At 34.8% G+C, this 19,226-nt stretch overlaps 1 long non-coding RNA gene across 3 annotated transcripts in view; it reads left to right on the top strand.

The window, feature by feature from the left end:
* Positions 1–18,563, top strand: part of LOC149933371 (uncharacterized) — a 33,795-nt gene extending 15,232 nt beyond the window's left edge. For 2 of the 3 annotated variants that reach the window (XR_016473019.1, XR_016473018.1), the window contains exon 4: positions 1,521–1,733. This is a non-coding gene — a long non-coding RNA (uncharacterized LOC149933371). Of the gene's footprint in view, positions 1–1,520; positions 1,734–18,462 lie in introns of those variants that run through there. The other variant, XR_016473020.1, reaches the window with a different exon arrangement.
* Positions 18,564–19,226: the final 663 nt, after the last annotated feature.

Consider the following 19,226-nt stretch of genomic DNA (forward strand, 5'->3'; position numbering starts at 1 on the left):
TGTGACGGTTGTTTCGTTAAAATCTTAGCACTATATGTAAATAACGCTTTATAGACATCACTTTGATCATATTTCAAATCAGCATCAATCGCGTGTGAAAGTGTCATGAACAACTGCAACATACGTTTTTGTTATTTCGTCATTTTAATAATAATATCAAATTTACAAAGTATTTAACACACAGTTGACGTTTATGGTCACTCAATTACAAACGTCATATTTACAAATGATCGTTCTAATGCCACCTTTATGGAAATGAGAACGAAAACAAAAACCAGCTTTATATGTATCAAGATTTATTCCGAAAATAATGTTTATTCAGCCTAATGGAACGCCCAAAAACGATGCAATTCCATTTAGTAAAAAGATAAAAAAGGTAAAAGACGAATTAAAGAGTTAATCAGATTTCGCTCCAAAACATAGCGTGTATAAATAACTATAATTGATTTTAAGACGAAAAATTTGTTTTAAGCTATATTATTACTCAACCAATTTTAATAAAAGTACAATTAGTATACAAATGGTTACATCATATACATAATTAAACCATATAAGGACAGTTATAGTTATTATAGTGCATTTTTAAAGTATCGTATTTGACTGAAATGCATGGGACTCTGTAGCAACGCTAATACCAATATACTTTTTTCACCCTAATTATCTTTCGTTAATAGATTATTTAATGTATCAAAAAGGTTTAATAGAACTCTATTATTGTTTAACGTATGCTATAGAGCTCCATTTTCTTTCGATAGAGGGGCTATTTCTAAACTGTTCTTGAAACTGTCTATAAGCGTTTTTTAGGAAGTTTAAAGAATAGTTTTTTAAGGATATTCTCGAATTTAATAAAAGTCTGTTGACTTCTTCAGCTATATAAAATGTTTGCTAATTTCGAAAGGTTTTATAGAAGAGATTTTTCAACACGATTCCAATTTCAGTTTTATGGAATTCTATTGGATTCCAATTGCCCTTATATGGAATTTATTTATAGGATTCCAATTGCACATATATGGAATATTAATGGTATTCCAATTGCAGTTCTATGGAATATTTATGGTATTCCAATTGCACTTCTATGGAATATTTTTGTTATTCCAATTGCAGTTCTATGGAATTTCTAAGTAGTAAATATTTCTGAGGGCCGTCCGTCTTTAGTACCCTTTACCTTTACGATAATACAAAGATATAATGGTAAATTTGAGTTGGTGGTATTTTTCTTATTAGTTAGTGTAGGGAGCTACTGGCTCGCGTGGCATGTAGGGTTGCCAACACCCTCCTACGCATTGTAACCCGGCCACATGAATTAATGGCTTCAAAATTCGCCTGATGACTTGGGCCTCTAAGAGGGTGCCTAGCTGATTATTATTATTACTATTATTATTATTATTATTATTATTAAATACAATCCTTGATTACTACCAGCCTGAAATGGCCGATTAAACCGATCAGAAAATGTCATTTAACTCCTATACTGATCTTATCGATTGATAAACATTACATTACAATTCATTTAATTACAGATTCACCAGTTGTATTTCTCTTCGTGGATTGAACCGCTCATAGATAATAGAATCAATCAGAGAGAAAAGAACCGATCACATAGAATGGAATCGATCACAGAGAAATTAACCGATCAAAAATAATAGAAGCAAGAAGTTAGATTTTACCTCGTATCGTCACGCGCTGTACCGTTCAATTTCCTAAGCAATGTTAAATAAGTGGTAACATTTTAAATTGAGCCTTCAATATAACTATCCAATGATAGATATTTTATTTGAAATATCTTTTAGTGCATGACATTGGTAACGGAGGTTAAATTTATTGTTCTTATTATGTTTAATAAAGAGAATTACTATGTTGAGATGATTTTTAGCGTTGATCGTAAACCACCTCATGCTCTACATGTATAACAGTAAGCTACTTCCGCCTAAACAAAATCCAATAATCTCATTGGACGCTTGTAAAGCACTCGTTGATGACGTTTTTCCTTCAACTTTCATGATATTTAAGATCATGATGCCCTCGGATCGTGTCAACATAGTAATTCTCCCAAATTAGAAATAAATTCAGAGCAAATCAAGTCTTTAGTCAATAATTTAAAATTTTGTAGTATTGGTCGCGAGTCTATCCCAAACATGGAAGAACTATAAGAAATCAAAGTTTTGAAATGCGTAATCCACTAGCTTCGGCACGAAAAAAAAATAGCAATATCATCTTGTATCTCGGCGGTCTTACAGATCATCGACAATACTAACCAATCAAAAGCTAACGGAAGCAGTTATTATGATCCCGATTTGGTCAGCTTTCTCATGTACATTATCCACGAAGTGAAATGGCTGAGACGAAAAGCGGCCAGTAATTGGTGGCTGGTGATCTCTGCATAGGCCTAAAATACGATAAAGATAAAAGCCAAAAAGGTAAAAAAGAGGAAGGTTTCGGGCAGGGGGGGCTGACGGATTTGAAATGAGAAAAAGGGGGGGGGGTCTGGGGGGGGGTGGCGTCGAAGGAGGCGACACAAAGACGACGTGAGTGGAATTTGCGATCAAAAATACGCTTACTTTTCTCTCGTCGACTTTCTCTCTAGCTAGCTCGAAAATTACAGAAAAAAAATAAAAGTTTTTCTCCGTACGTGTGGTTTTTCTGATTTTTATTCAGCGCCACATCTTGAGCCCAGAAAGAATATATTCAACAAGTACAGCACGCCTATAATAATAACAACCGAGCTCTCCCGAATCCCTACACAATCACGTCAATAGCACTCATTTCCAGCTTTTCCTAAAATTTAACGGGTTTAGTGGAATTATATTTGGATATTACGCTTACAAATTCTTAAACATAACGATATCTAGCGTGCACAGTATTAAAAACATCTGAAAACAATTATTTTGTTGTGCACAATATTAGAAGCATTTGAAAACATTTGTTTTTGTTGTGCACAATATTATACATATTTGAAAATAACGATATATTTTGCGCACAATGTTAAATACGTTTGGATACAATGATTTTTGTTGTGCACAACATTAGAAACATCCAAAAACAATGGTGTTTATTGGGCACAATATTAGAAACATTTTAAAACCATAGTTATTTTTGTACAAAATATTATAAAAATTAAAAGTCTAAAAACCTCTGTATTTGTTGTGCAATATATTAGAAACATCCAAAAACAAGGGTTTTTATTGTGCACAATATTAGAAACATCTAAAAACTATGGTTTTTATTGTGCACAATATTAAAAATATCCCTAAACAATGGTTTATGTTGTGCAAAATATTATAAACATGTAATTTGTTGCGCACAATATTAAAAGCATTTTAATACAAAAACAAGGGTTTTTGTTGTTCACAATATTAGAAACATCCAAAAACTATGATTTTTATTGTGCACAATATAAGAAACATTCCAAAACAATGGTTTATGTTGTGCAAAATGTATATACATGTAAAAACCACAGTATTTGTTGTGTACAATATTAAAATCATTTTAATACAACTATATTTGTTGTGCAAAATATAATAAAAATAAAACAATGATATTTATTGGTCTGAGTATGAAAGGGAGTATAAAATTGCATGTTTATGTTGGACTACCGAATTTGGAATTTCTTACAAGCTTCAACCAAAGCTAGGTTCCACATTTTAAATCGTTATTTTTATACTCAAGTACTAGTAGATATATTGGGCAAAAATTAAATTTGAAAACCCTTGAAAACCAATGAGCAAAATTTTATGGTACGTTAACTAACTCTACGTCATAATTTGATGGTCGACTTTTTAACTGGATCCTTAAAGGGCTACATTTCAAATGATAATATTTATTTTGCATAAAGTTTTAAGTGCATTAATGTAAGTTTAGCAACTTCGAAAAAAAATTTAGGACGATCCACAGTGTCGAATTCCCCCCCCCCCTCCCCGGCGCGAGTGAGGGGGGAAGTAAAAACTGCACCGGAATGCTCTTCAATCGAGTCGGTTGACGTCGGTTTTAGGGAACCAACGAGTTACCTGGGTGCTTTGATTGTGTTTAAAGGGTAGAAGCATACGTTCTTAGTGAAACTATGAAAATGTGTATTAGACCATTTCGTCGCTATTGCAATTTTTTCTCCGTGTTACACTCCGTTTCAAAGAATACTTGACCTCATCCACCTTGGATTTTTTAATCCCTTCCCATTCGACCAAATAAAATTTGCATATTTTATTCGTTAATGACACCCAAAGATTGTTTAAATTGCGATAAATATAAACAGCTTACAAACGGGCATCGTAAATCTCGTATAGATTGAAGGGACACACAAGCCTTATATTTGATTACCCGGGGGTCGGGGTGGGGGGGGGGGGGAGGTCTTTAGCGATTTTGGTCTCAGTGGGATCCAGGTACGTGCCAGTCGGAGGACCCCAATGCTTCATGATGTGTCCGTTCCAAGACCAAAGTCCAGTTCTCCCCTCCCCTTCCTTTTTCACCCCGTATTAACTCCTACAACCTCTGCCTAAGGGGGGGGGCGGTAGATTAAATGGAAGTGGGAGGGGGGTACCACACCCGCGCGTGGTTCTAGAGCCCCAATTTAAGTCCCCACGTATTTCTTCTATATAAGTCGGATGCCTTTCGCGGTGTAAATCGTAAAGGGGGGGGGTAGATAGATTCGGACGCCCCCCCCCTCCCCGCCTTTATTTTTTTGGGGTAGATTTATTGGAGGAAAAATCACACGCTATAGCGAGCGACGGCCGGGTGGTGTAGCTAGAAAATACGTGCTCGGAATCGACAATTTTTCGACGATACAACTGTAAAACTTAGTCCCCCCCCCCTCCGGGCACAAACCGTGTGCAGCCTCCCCCCCCCCCCCTGCGTTTTGGTTTTCTGTACTTCTGACACCACGTGACGCGGTCCCTCCGTTTTTCGATAATTATCACTAATCGGTCTTTTGGTCGCTTCTTTTCGCGGACTTTTACATTTTCTTATTTTACCTTATAACGCTTTTCGCCTCTCGGACTCTCCGTAGTTGGATTCGCACTCGACGACAAAATATGACGGCGAACGGCAAAAATTTTGACGCAGAGCGGAAATTTTCTTTGAGATCGAAATCAGTGTGCTCGCGACTACTTTCAAAAGAACGATGTTTTGGACCTTCGTTAAATAAAGTGGACGTTCTTAAAGTAATATTAGATTAGAGATACAGGTGAAGCCGGCCCCCGAATTCGTGTAGGGTGAACTTGTAAGAGTGTAGACGTACCTCTGTGTGTACAGCCTGCACCCCCTATAAGTTTGACCTTACAGGTTTTGTGGTGCTGACTTAACCTGTCTATTGTCTGAGATTAGTGGCTAATTAACTTTAACTTGGGCCCCTATGCATGAGTTTTGTTAGGGTGCCCCTGACCTCGCCGGTGACCCTCTACCTCTTGGCTTGTTCTGGGCCCCTAGGCATGAGCTTTGTTACGGTGCCCCTGACCTCGCCGGTGGCCCTCTACCTCTTGGCTTGTTCTGGGCCCCTAGGCATGAGTTTTGTTAGGGTGCCCCTGACATCGCCGGTGGCCCTCTACCTCTTGGCTTGTTCTGGGCCCCTAGGCATGAGTTTTGTTAGGGTGCCCCTAACATCGCCGGTGGCCCTCTACCTCTTGGCTTGTTCTGGGCCCCTAGGCATGAGTTTTGTTAGGGTGCCCCTGACATCGCCGGTGGCCCTCTACCTCTTGGCTTGTTCTGGGCCCCTAGGCATGAGTTTTGTTAGGGTGCCCCTGACATCGCCGGTGGCCTTCTACCTCTTGGCTTGTTCTGGGTCCCTCGGCATGAGCTTTGTTAGGGCGCCCCTCACCTCGAATGTGGCCCCCTACCTCTTGACAAGTTCTGGGTCCCTAGGCATGAGCTTTGTTAGGGTGCCCCTCACCTCGAATGTGGCCCCTGCCTCTTGGCAAGTTCTGGGTCCCTAGGCATGAGCTTTGTTAGGGTGCCCCTCACCTCGCCTGTGGCCCCCTACCTTTTGGCAAGTTTAGGGCCCATAGACTTAAGCCTATCAGCCTATTTTTTAATCTGACACTGTGATAGACTATTATGAACTAAAACCTTAAATGCATTTTTGAAATATTAAGAACATTTTATTGAATTTCAAATTTGAAGTTTAAAGTATCGACTTTTACAACAGCCGATTCGACAATTCAACGAGTATGCCAACGCTTCATTTTTCTTTGCGAGCTTGAGTGCTAAGTCCGATCTGACCACCTGCTGTTCCCCGCGGAATTTCTCCAATGTTTATCATGGGTTTTATTGGTGGTCATCTGTCTTCATTTCAAAGTTGAAGTATAGCCGCTACGGAAGAAAAAAATTGTTTTTACCCTCCCCCCTCCGAAAACATTTTTTATCGCAATTTTCGTGTAAAACTTAAAAAAGAATTGCATAATCATTCTTTTGTAGTTGATCTAGTAGCCAGCGACGGCTAGTGGTCTCAACACATCATTTTTTTTTCAAAATCCTTAATTTTACTTATTAAGTAGTCGCTTTGCCAATTAATTAGGTACTTAATAAATTAATTTGCAAAACGATTAAAATTCCGACGGTGTTGTTTCAATAGTCTCTGAAAATTCGAAATGGGAATTTCTAACTTTTTATAGAAAAACCTCTTTAATGTTTTATAAGGTCTAAATAATCAATCCATTTCATAAAGTTCTTTAATAATATGAGATTTACAAATAAATTATTCTAAATTTGGGGAAACCGATAGTTTCGATATTAAGAGGGAAAATATTTGAAAACTTTCAGTTTTAATATTACATTAATTAATTAAGAATATTAGAAGATAAAAATGGATTTTGTTTAAATTTTTGACATGGCAATAGAACGGATAATATTTGTGCACAAAGCGGCGAAATGATAATTTTATTGTTAGTTTAAAATTCATGTTGCCGTTGCCACGTGAGATTATGTGGTACACTCGTAACTTGAAAATACTTTTACATTATTGAATCTGACTAAATAAAACCTGAAATGAAAAATTTCAACAAAAATTAACGAACGAAAAGGTGATTATTATTATATTATTAATAATTGATAAGCACTTTATTGAAAACAAAGAAACTCAATATTTGATCTGTGAACAGTACATACTTCGCTCGAGGAAAGGTACGTCTCAATTAATTTTATGAAACCCTTGTGATATCCGAATAGCAATTTCCGTTTTTGTAATTTTAATTAAAATTAAAACTTAAGTCTTGACACATTTATCTTGAGTTTCTACAAAACCCTTAATTTCAAATAGTGTACATTTTACAGGAGTTTTTTTAACTGTGGTTGTACACTTTAAGAATATAAAAATTTCAGCATTCATCTTAATATTACCATAATTTACGTAAGTAGACCTAAGTATGACAATGAAAGTACTCAATTAATGGTGCTCTGTCGCAGAGTGATTACGTCAGTGACAGTGAAGATTTATCGAGGCATCGTTACCTAGTAGTTCCAAAAGCTAAAAAAAATTCCAACTTGTTTTGATAGTTTCTAATCTATAATTGTTTTTACCATTTTTTTTAAAAGTATTGTGGAATAATATTTGTAATATTTCAACTAAATTAATTTTTTTTGGAGATTTGGTCGTCATTAAAACGTTAGCGTTGGGAGAATAAAAAATGCCATACTTATGTTTACTATGTTACTTATGGTACGTACTGAAATATGATATGATACGTTCTCATTGTTAAAAAAAAATTATCGTTTGCATAATAGAACGTGTTACACTATAAGGGTAAAAATTTGTAATATATAAGTGTGACACTTCCTATTCTTCACATGCAAAAGTTTCACTGAGAGCTATTCACAAGACAAACTGCATTACGGGCTTCGTCGCCGTTCTGCGTCACACGTTGCCCTTGACAGCGCCTCACTAGAGGGCGATTTTCTTCTTGTGATGACGTCAGTCCGTTACTAGCTCTCAGTAATAGTGGGGTGCGGAGTTGTTAGCCCTTTCGCCTTGCAGTAAGAAGAGCCGGATTCAATCCCAGCTTGTGGCCCTGGGTGAAAACTCGGAACAACTCCTTCCGCGTTGAGTTTGCAAGTTCTATCCCCACTGGTTCGAGGGGTTTTCCCTCGAGTTCTTCGGTTTCCACTTTCATAAAAAGGTTAACGGTAATAGTTAGTGTAGGGAGCTGTTCACATGAAGGGCTTGTCACCACCCTCCTACGCATTGTAACCCGGCCATCTGAATTAATGGTTTTAAAGTCTCATGATGACTTAGGCCTAAGGTGGTGCCTATAGCTGATTATTATCATTATTATTATAAAATATTCCCCAAAGTGACAATCTAATGGAACAATATTGTAGACTTATGGTTATACTAATAATTATGTTACGAACGTGTTACATACGTAACTTATGGTACAAACTTTGATTACAATAACATCAGCATCTATAAGCTTTTAACCTAATTTTTTTGTTTAAAAAATAAAAAAAATTTGAAGATTTTTCATAAATATTTGAAAAGGCGCAATTGATTATTATCCTAAATGAAATAGAAAAGAGTTGAATAACGACGTCACCGTAATGCTAAGTATAGAAAAAAGGCGGCCGGGTGTTTGGATGGTGCTGAATCGACGATGACCTTTTGTTGGGCTCTTTCGCAGAATCGCTTTTCTTTGCGGATAGTTTCAGCGCGCTCAGCAAAATTCTGGCTCTGCGCGCGAATCTGTCAATCAGAATCTGATCGATAGGGCGCGCTGTATAGTTGATAGATGGTAAAGGCCCTTACGACAGCCAAATCATGTCTTATAGGTATCCGTATGACTTGGAAATCTAATATTTCGAGGGAAATAAGACCTAAACATTATTGAGAATAAAAAAATAAATATTTTGATGTATGACCCGTTTCAATAGTCAATGTCAACAGAAGTATATAGCATACTATATAATAAGTATCTATCTAGGCCATTTTTCGAAGGAGCAACTTAGTATGTATTTTAATTCTACGCTAACGTTGCAAAATTTAACCAGTACACATAAGGTGGGGTGGCGAAGTGGTTAGCACTTTCACCTCGCAGCTAGCTTGTGGCTCGGAACAACTCCTTCCGCGTTGAGTTTGCAAGTTCTCTCCCCAATGGTTCAAGGGGTTTTCCCCCGAGCTCTTCAGTTTCACCTTCCATAAAAACTTGTTGAGGTTAACAGTAATAGTTAGTGTAGGGAGCTGTGGGCTCACGTGGCTTGCAGGGCTTGCCACCACCCTCCTCGCATTGTAACCCGGCCACCTGAATTAAAGGCTTTAAAAGTGGCTCGATGACTTAGGCCTAAGGTGGTGCCTTGGGTATTAGCCTAGCTGATTATTATTAGGGATTGTACTTATTTATCAATCATATTTTCAAGATGTAATGACTTTTGTGATGAATCATAGTATTTTATCTATCGAAATACCTTCTCAAATATCAACGGGAGCCTGGGACGGTAAATTCTGTCATCAACAAGACTTGGCAATAAAACGAACGTTAAGACATGCAAAAAATTTATTCGCAAAGCTGCCGAATGATAATTTTAAAATTGATGTTGCCAAGTGAGATTATGTAGAAACACGTGCCTAAATGGTCTTTACACGCTTAAGTCGAAAATACTTTTACATTAATATTGAATTATTGTAAAATTTCGACAAAAATAAACGCCCGAAAAGGTGATCATTTTAAAGGGACTCTAAACCATGAATTTTCTATTTCACACACACGCAAAATGAAATTGGAGCTGTGTATAACTAACGAGAATCAGGAGTTCATGAAATAATGATAAATAATTTAACGGGAACATAATAATGACTAAAGATAATTATTTTGAAATTTGAGTTTTTACTTCCATTTAGCCACATCAACTTAATCTGACTGTCATTTTGTTTAAAGTTTACAATATTATGTAGGATTATTTCTATAGAATTTGTGTGTTTTCAATGTCTTTAGTAAAATAATTATATCTTCTTTAGATTCTATAGCAATTTGGTACATTTATCTTTAGAATTTCGATCACAGTTTTATAGAATTTCTAGGTATTTTTCAATGTCTATAGAAAAATTAAGCAAAATTCTATAAATTATATAGGAATCTTAAAATAGGAATCTTTTTTTAATTTCTATAGAATATTTCTGTAAGTTATTTTGGTAAGGAAATTATTTGCATTTTCAGTTCGAATCGAAAGAACAAATAATTGTAGTTTGGTTAGTCATAAAAGGAGGAACTTCTTTTTCTTAAACCCTTAATTGTGTTGAACGAAGATCGGTTTTCGAACGATACTTTTCAATTTAGTTGGAAATTAGCAGGTGTACGCGAAGGAAGACGTTGAGTCCAATAATCGTGCAGGAATTTTGCTGTTTATAGGTTCGACGCGCGAAGTTAAAAGATCGCGGATGGTTTCGAGAACTTGGCGAAAGATCGTCCGGGTTATGATAGTGTCTCGGGTGCTTTATGGCCACGATCACGATTCTATTAATTCATTTTTTGTGGAATATCCAAGCTTTCTAATTTAGCCTTTTGCGCCGTACGAAGGTCTTCTGCCCCTTTCCAAAACAAATTTCAAGTTCTTGCTTTAAATTGAAGACTATTTTTTGATCATTCTGTCCTTTAAGGGCTTATGGTAATGGCTGCTATCGGTTCAAAGACCCGTTGTAAACCCGTATTACGTAGAAACAGAAGTAAATCGTATATTATTTACTAAGAGTAACCATCTCCCTCTACTGCTAATTTTATTAGCTCGAAACGTGTATAACTTCGCAGGCTTTCGGGAAAAGATGGCTTATACGAAGGCACATCCCTTACAAACCCTTTCTTTAGAGATTTCTATAAAGCGGTTTTATAGAATATTAGTATATAAATTGTGAAAAAAGGCTTTAGAATATTTAGTAAAGATTTCATAGATTGTCTTTAGCATATGTATCATTTTTCCGAAATATGACTTTAGAATTTCTTTAGAACAGCTTAAGATATTTGTATAGATTCCAAAAATAGTTTCTCTAAAATCTAGAAAGTTTTCTATAGGTCGTAAAGAACAGTTTCTATAAACATTTAGGCCATAAAGAACAGTTTCTATAAACATTTAGGCCATAAAGAACAGTTTCTATAAACATTTAGGCCGTAAAGAACAGTTTCTATAAACATTTAGGCCGTAAAGAACAGTTTCTATAAACATTTAGGCCGCAATGAACAGTTTCTATAAACATTTAGGCCATTTTATTTTAATTTTTTGTAGGTTTTTCTTAATTTCTAAAGTAATATTTTCTTAAAGTCTCTTTTTTCAGAATTTCGGATTTTTTATTTAAAATTTAAGCTAATAGGTGATTATGAAAAATATCGGTGGTCACGTGATTTGGTTAAGTACTACCAAGTTGAAAGTATCAAAATTGGCCCTTTTTGTAAATTTGTCTGGCTAGTTGGGCAAGGGTTTCATTGTTCAAGTTTTCCTTTTTCGTTTTGAGAGAAGTTTGCAAAGTCGTTAAATTAAGGTAATTGATTTATTAAATGAAATATTTTTAAATTCTATCCAAATTGATTTTAATTCATTTTCAGGAATAATGGAAACATGTATGTAAATATAACCTTGTGTCTTCTATTAAAATTGGGCTTGTTTCTTTATCAATACTTGGTCTAGAACTATAAGAAATAAAAAAAATATATAATAAATTTGTTAACTTAATGTATTTTAAATAATTTTAAAAAATACTAACTTTTCAAACAATCAATCCATGGTTGGTGCTTTTTACTAAACGCGGACGGCCGCGGGCCTCGGTAGGGGCAGACGAATTTAAGCAGCCGACGCTTTGTCAAAAAATAACCAACTCCCGTGAGCCTCTCCGCGCAATTCTTTTTCATAATCACCTATTCTTAGTAAAATTTGTTACCGACCTTACAACCAGTTTTTCTATAGAGCACTCTATAGACTATAGAACCCCATTCACCCTCTATAGAGCTCTAAACGATCGCGTAGAGATTGGATACGAAGTGTTTTACGGGATGTTTCATTATTGTAGACTGAATGCATACTTCTGATAAAGTTCTAACCACACATTTCTTAAAACCTAAACTCTTGAGTAATCAAAGAATATTTAATTGTAGAAATTAACTCAACCGGGTATAATTACCTTTATAGCTAATAACTTTAAAATATTTTCTATAGACTTTCTATGGAAAATTATATAAACGTCTACAGAAAATACCTCGAAATCTCTAGGTTTAAGCAGTCTTTAGAAAAATGGAACATACTTCAATCAATTCAATAGAAATTCTACAGAATCTTTGGTAAGGGATAGTTCTATAGAAACATTTCTACAGCAACTACCTCATTTTTTTATATTTCGTTGAAAGCTTCAGGAATATGTCCCAAATTTCAATAAATTCTACTGAAATTCTATAGAATCTTTTGTAAGGTTTAGTTATTAAAAGAAGGCGGCATATTAACTACTTAATATCCGTAAATTAAATTATATGTTGTACTAATTATTACTTTGTACAAGTGGAATATCGCTTCCGTGAATAAACTGAATTAGTTTTCACGTTGCTAGTCACCTTTAATGACCAGTTAACGGTTAACTTCCGTGATTTAATTAGACTACTAAATATTAGAAACTTTATCGTCGTTTTGTTCTTAATCAAAGTTAGCGTAACAAAAATGTGTCGCAATTCGTATCACGCGGTTATCTCTTTAAACGATATATGTAAATGGCCAGAAAGTATTTGTTTGGCTTCAAGTATGACGAATATTTCAAGGTTGAGTTCTAATTTTGTTTCGGGGAAATGAATATCTTTACGTAACGAGACACACTCGAAAGAGAGGTCGATGCTCATACGAAATTCAAATTTAGCAGACAAGGCGAAAAGCCACAGCTTGCCGCGTACACGGCGAATACTAAATTGGGAATCCCTCGTTTCGTAGTCCAGTGCCATCTGAAGGGTATGCGCCAAAACGAAATGCGTCAATATTTCATTTTAGTATTCTAATTAAAATAATATGTATTTTTAATAAAAATTGTATAGCTTGGACGAAACCCTACATTGTAGCGGAAATATCTACATGTTTAATTCATTAACGATTATTAACAGATGAAATGTAGAATTTATCGTGAGCTTTTTATCGAAATACGTTTTGCATAAATTAAACAAGTGTTACCTACACGATATTTCAAAAGATAAAGCTAACAATTTCTAAATTAACAGCAGGTTTTACGAAACTAAGTAAATGTAACGGAATATTTTCTAAATAGATAATTCAATAATTAATTAAATTAAAGTAAATTACAGATTTAACTGTTGTAAATTTATAGAAAAGGATACAAATATTAAAAAAAAATTAACGGTGAATTGGGTTAAATTGCCTTTGGAATTATCAACAAATCCGAAAAGTTCAGTATTTCAGTCGACTAAAGCTTGGTCTATTTAATTTTTTGGAAGTAAATGCTTTTTGAAATATGGTAAAATATATTATACCAACTTTCCCTTTGCAAATACTACTGTTGGATCTTATTCGAAAACCTGAGACGCTATTTTTAATACTGGTAGACTTAAATTGCTGTAGACTTATTACATTATGAACGTTGACCTCGAATATCTCAGATTAGAATTCGAAAACCAAAATTGAACCTTCGTTAGGACGAGGAAGCTTGTTAGTGCTGTAGGTGACGTCAAATTATATTTGGTCACTGTCAATCAACATTTTTTGATCTCCCGGTTTTATTCCTGATTTTGGATCATAAGTACAATATTAATTTAAAATAATAATAATAAATATCCCTAAAGGAAATTCATTAAATAAAGAGTTTCCCTGGCTCATATTAAAAGTTATTCTGTAGAGTATAATTGAAATGAAGGTATTCTAAAACAAATACATTTATAAAATAGTTTTTCTGTAAAGAGATTGTCCAAATAAAAAACTTTAGAATATTGCAAGTTGTTTATTAGAAAAGTGCTGTGCCACCTTGAACATGCTACAAATTATAAAGTTATTTCATAAATTTTTTCTACATTAAAAAATATTGTATTGAACGTTTTTTAACACCTTGAACCCGCACAAAAATGTTTGATAGCAATTCTATAGATTTTTTTCTATAGAGTATTTTTTGTACGGAATAAAATAAAGTAAGGTTACGTTATATTCGCAAAATTAGCTACTAAAGCACATCGTCGTTTATCCTGATCAAACCTCCTCAACTGGCGTATTTGGCCCATCGAATGGTTGAGGAGCCGGTTTCATAAATTATAAAAGAGAAATGAGAGCCGATTGGTTCTTAATGTCAAGTTGGGAAGAAAAAAAGCTCTTCCCCCTCCTCTGGTTTCGGCAGATAACAATAGCGACTGGTTTCAAAAGAGGGAGATAGAAATTTGCGTTTTCCGATCACGTTCGCTATAACGACTCTACGCTGGGCCGGTTTCAAAATAAGCGACCAAAAAATTGATTCATTCCAGCGCTGTACTTTATACACATTTTTGCCGGGCTAACGAGAAAATAATAAGCGCCAGGGTTAATCTAATAATGCTTTCTACATTTCTTTTTAATTCTTTCTCTTTGGCGAATTATAAAATAAAACTATACCAGCCACCTTGCTGCGCCTTGTTGCTATAGCTAAAGCTAATAAACGTTTACTTCATTTGAAGCTTGCCTATTCTCTAAAACCACGGACGTCATTTATATCGAAATGACAAAATGAATAGTTACTGTAAAAATTAAATAACAAAATAAGATTTCTAGGTGATTTCCTCAATGCACTGATGTGAGCGCAGGTTTTTAAACTATTTTTTAAAAAAATTTAAAATTATAAAAAAAGTAATAATAGTTATTAAGATATTTTTTTACAATTTAATAACATTTATTTATTTGATTCTTATAATCTTTAAACACTCCTTTAGAGCTTTACAAATAATTTCTTAGGCTTAATTTTATTATATTATTCATAGAGTTTACGTAATCTTAATGGCAAATATCTTTACAAAATGACTGTAGATAATTTATGTCTTCAGAAACAACTAAGCAATTTATTTAGATGATTGTGCGATGCATTTTTGGGTTTCTTTACACTTTCTTATTGAAGTTTAAATAATGTCTAAGGATGTGTATATCATTAACTGCTCTCTATAATTTTTCCTAACACCTAAAAATAGATTAAGATTGTACAGAAAATTTCCATATTTTTCTATGGAAATAGTGGCAAATTTTTCAATGGGATTTTAATTACAGTTCTATAGAAAAATTATCACTTCCGGAAAATTTTAAACAACCCTTTTCTAATTACTATACCATTTTCAATTACTAATTCCTCCAATTAATCTAATTCCTCCAATTAATCTATTTAATGGAAATATTCTTTTAAGAAAACCTAAATTCTGAAAATAATCTCTATCGAATCTCGAAACGTCAATGGAAATTAAACTCGGTAATTAATATTACTTCACTAATAACAATATTATCTGGTATATTTTTTAATTTCGATTTCTGTTATTTCGTAGTGCAAAAGCACCCATTACAAAATTTGGCCACAATTACTGGAAGACGCTGAGAACTCAGTCCAGTGGGGGTCACGTGGAGGGGGGGGTGAAGTTAAAACTAGTCGGAGAAATATCGTAGTCGTAGCTTCGAGGAATGGGAGGGTACCTTCAATAGATGCGCGGCCGCTCCCAGAAAACACCTGAGGGAAATGATGCGGGTGCGAGCGAATTTGCCAGACAATTCTCTCCCAAATCGACGGGAAAAAATACAGCCTAGTAAAGGCCGGGCTGAAAAACATTAGATCTACCATCCGTAGACTTCGTATAACAGCGTTAAACTAGCTACGACATCACCTAGTAGTTAAGTCAAACGAAATGGGCCACCGGTAAAGTCTGCTAAGTTGATTCTCGTTCGTTATACGCCGGTGATACTCTATAAGCAACAGACTCCTCCATGAGGGTCAGCCAAGGGCGCTGTCTTCGGTGCTTTACGCTCTTTTACCTTCGCGCCCACGGGGGGAGGGGGGAACGCGGAGGGGGAGAGTAAATTAGTAAAAGCGGGCCTAGAATGAGGGGGCAGAGAAGTACCTTAAGCATCAATCCACCACCACCAAAAAAAGAGAGAAAACATCTTCTAATGACAGAAAATTGAGCCTAAACTTAGGCGTTTTGTCTGTCCTATGATTTGGAGTTTTCGGGTTCTGATCGTTCCGCGCGTTTAACAGTACTTAAAGGGGACGAAAATAGTTCCGCGAGAAGGATAAATGTCCCGTTTAAGGAGCCAGGAATTTGAGTAAATGGTACCAGAGAGGGAAAACAAATTATTCTTCTTTTCAAATCCTCACTAGGAACGGGTGCTTGTCCCATACCGAAATTCCACCTTCAAAAACGAGAGACACAAACAACAAATACACTCGAAATAAACCCGTAGATGAGACTCTCGCCCTTAATAAATTCACCGAGATCTACTTATTTGTAAATTAATGGAAATTATACGTTAGCCCTTAGGTCAGATATTTTTTGCCACGACCCAAAAAAAATTACAATAAATAGTCTTAACGGGAAAAAATGTACCCATAGAGACATAACTGACATACCGATGCTCGGGGACTGCCCCGTCGCTGACCTTACACTCTTAAATTCATCGTCGTAAAGTTTACCCCTCCCAAAATCTGCCCAAAAAAATAACAAGCTCCAAATTTATTCAAAAATTAGCATCAGAGAATAATTTTCTGTTGGAAAAGCACCGAAATTAACTCTAATGAAGGCTGACTCTTTACTCGTAACCTTTTCAAATATTTTGTTGTTTACGACACCACCTCGCGGAAAATTTCAAACTGTAAAAACAAATTAATTAAAATAAAAGGAATGAAATAAAATAAAATTAATTAAATTTAAATGTTAAATTGAAATGTTAAATGAAGATAGCCCCTCACAGTTTTAGAATGTTAAATTGATAATTGCTAACGTTTTTAAAATGTTAACTCTCTTACTAAACGTTTCTATAAAACAGTAATCGAAATCAAATAGGAAAAGGGTTTAAAATGTCTGAAGAATTCATTCACACCCATTTTAAAAAAAATTATAGAATTAGGTAAGGTACTGCAAATGATTTTTGTAAAAGCTTGGTTGTTCAATTTCCAAATTGTATTTGTAATTCCTTTAGTATTTATGATATTATTTGTGTTAAAATTGTGGTCATTTTAAAATATAAGAAAAAATATTTACCACTACTCCGTAAAGTCAGTTTCAGTTTTAAATATTACGTTGATATTTATAGTACACTTTAAAGAAATAACGATACGTTTGCATTAGGGCCATGGTCCCTAAATTTTTTCATTGCTTCAAAACAAATTGGTTCGAATTTAAAGGTAGCATATTAATCTTAAAAATTAACTAATTTATATTAAAAAATATAGATTATTTTTAATTATTTCAAATTTTTGGGAATAATTATCTGTAATGGCTGCGTTATCTAAAAATTAAATATTCCATGTTTGTTTAGTATGTCGCTAACATATCTAATTTCAAAGTGCTTTTTACCAACTTAAACTGACTCGAGGTAAAGTTAATATTAGGCCAAAACTATTCGCTCGCTTTGGGACGAAAAGAGTACACCTTTTACCCCAAACTACCAACTTCTTCCATACAATAACAGCCAAACTGTATATTGAAGTTGGTCGCTATTTCCTAAAAATTACTCCAAAACTAGTACCAGAATAATTATAAGTTTGACACTTGTTACGTTGTTCCTACAGGTTATTACGAACCTTTCTTCGTTACTGACCATTGGCAGAAGAGGTTTATTCCGTAAGACCAGTGGGTGAAATTCCCCTTCCTCCTATTAGAGGAAAGAAATTTCCTCCTACTGATTTCGGATTCAACCTCATAAGGATTAGCGAATCTATAATCGATCAATCTATTAGCCTTTTTGGCTTAATTTTTTTTGTCCAATAGATAGATCAATTTAAAATTCCGTTAATGGACATTAATAAAAATAATAATAATAATAAGGCAATACCATAGGCCTAAGTCATCATGTGACTTTTGAAGCCATTAATTCAGGTGGCCGGGTTACAATGCGCAGGAGGGTGGTGGCAAGCCCTGCAAGCCACGCGTTCGAGCCAACAGCTCCCTACACTAAATATTACCGTTAACCTCAATAAGTTTTTGTGGAAGGGGAAACCGAAGGTCTCGGGGGAAACCCCCTTAAACCAGTGGGGGAGATAACTTGCAAACTCTACGCAGAAGGAGTTGTTCCGAGTTTTCATCCAGTGACACAAGCTGGGATCGAACCCGGCTCCTCTTGCTGCGAGGCGAAAGTGCTAACCACTCCACCACCCCACATTACAGTAAAATAATCCTCGATTGTCTTGCACCACTTACGAGCAGTCAGAACTTTGAAAAGATAACACTCTCAGAAGCCATAGACAAAACGGTTGTATGTCTTGTGATGGTAACCCAAACTGACTCTATATTTCACTTTGACGACGATTTTATCTACTGCATTTGCTAACAACGTAGTAATTGATGCCCGCATTTTGTATTTCAGATTGGAGGTAAAGAAAAAGACGTTAAAAACTGATTCTGAAGGTAATCGTTCCAGTATGTCACGACTGAAGGACCTCGCGATGATAGACACAGAATACTCGCCACTGGAAGAGCTTGAATCCGGTATGGTTCGGCTGTAATTATCGAAATAGTATGGTGTTAGACAAACGGTTGACTAAGTTAACTACCTTCCGTTCACGCTACTTACTTGTAAGTACTTAAACTCAAAAACTAGTGTTGTAAGTATTTTTTTAGAAAAAAAAAATTCACTCCATAATTAGTCTAACATTGTTGGCAAATTTAATTTTCGCCTAATTTTTTCAAATCTAAAAGTAAATCTAAACCTCTAGACTTGTTTAAACGGATTAACAATGTAACCTCGAATGTAACACTATTAATGTTTTGCAGTAAATTTACTGATATTAGACATTTTATATCGCATAAAAAGTTTAAGACATTAAAAACCCTTAAAAAGTAATTTATGTTTCAATTTTTATTTTTCCGATTCACGGAAATTTTTCCGCATTTTATTTTTCCGGAAGATAAACAACACTACAAAAAACTAACCGATTTTTTTACTTTAATAGATTAAGCCATCAACTCGGTGGATAAAATTCTTAGACACTGCAGGTCATCAAGTTATACAGTTACAAAGATTTTTGTATAACTCTGGGACAAAAATTTAGAGAAACGTAAATAAAACTGAAGTAATTTGTACTAAAAATATTATTTTATATAAAACATTTTCAATTTAATTATAAGCTT

Source organism: Leiobunum rupestre, chromosome 8 (assembly GCF_980474605.1).
Source record: "Leiobunum rupestre chromosome 8, qqLeiRupe1.1.hap1, whole genome shotgun sequence".
Classification (NCBI taxonomy): Eukaryota; Metazoa; Arthropoda; class Arachnida; order Opiliones; family Sclerosomatidae; genus Leiobunum; species Leiobunum rupestre.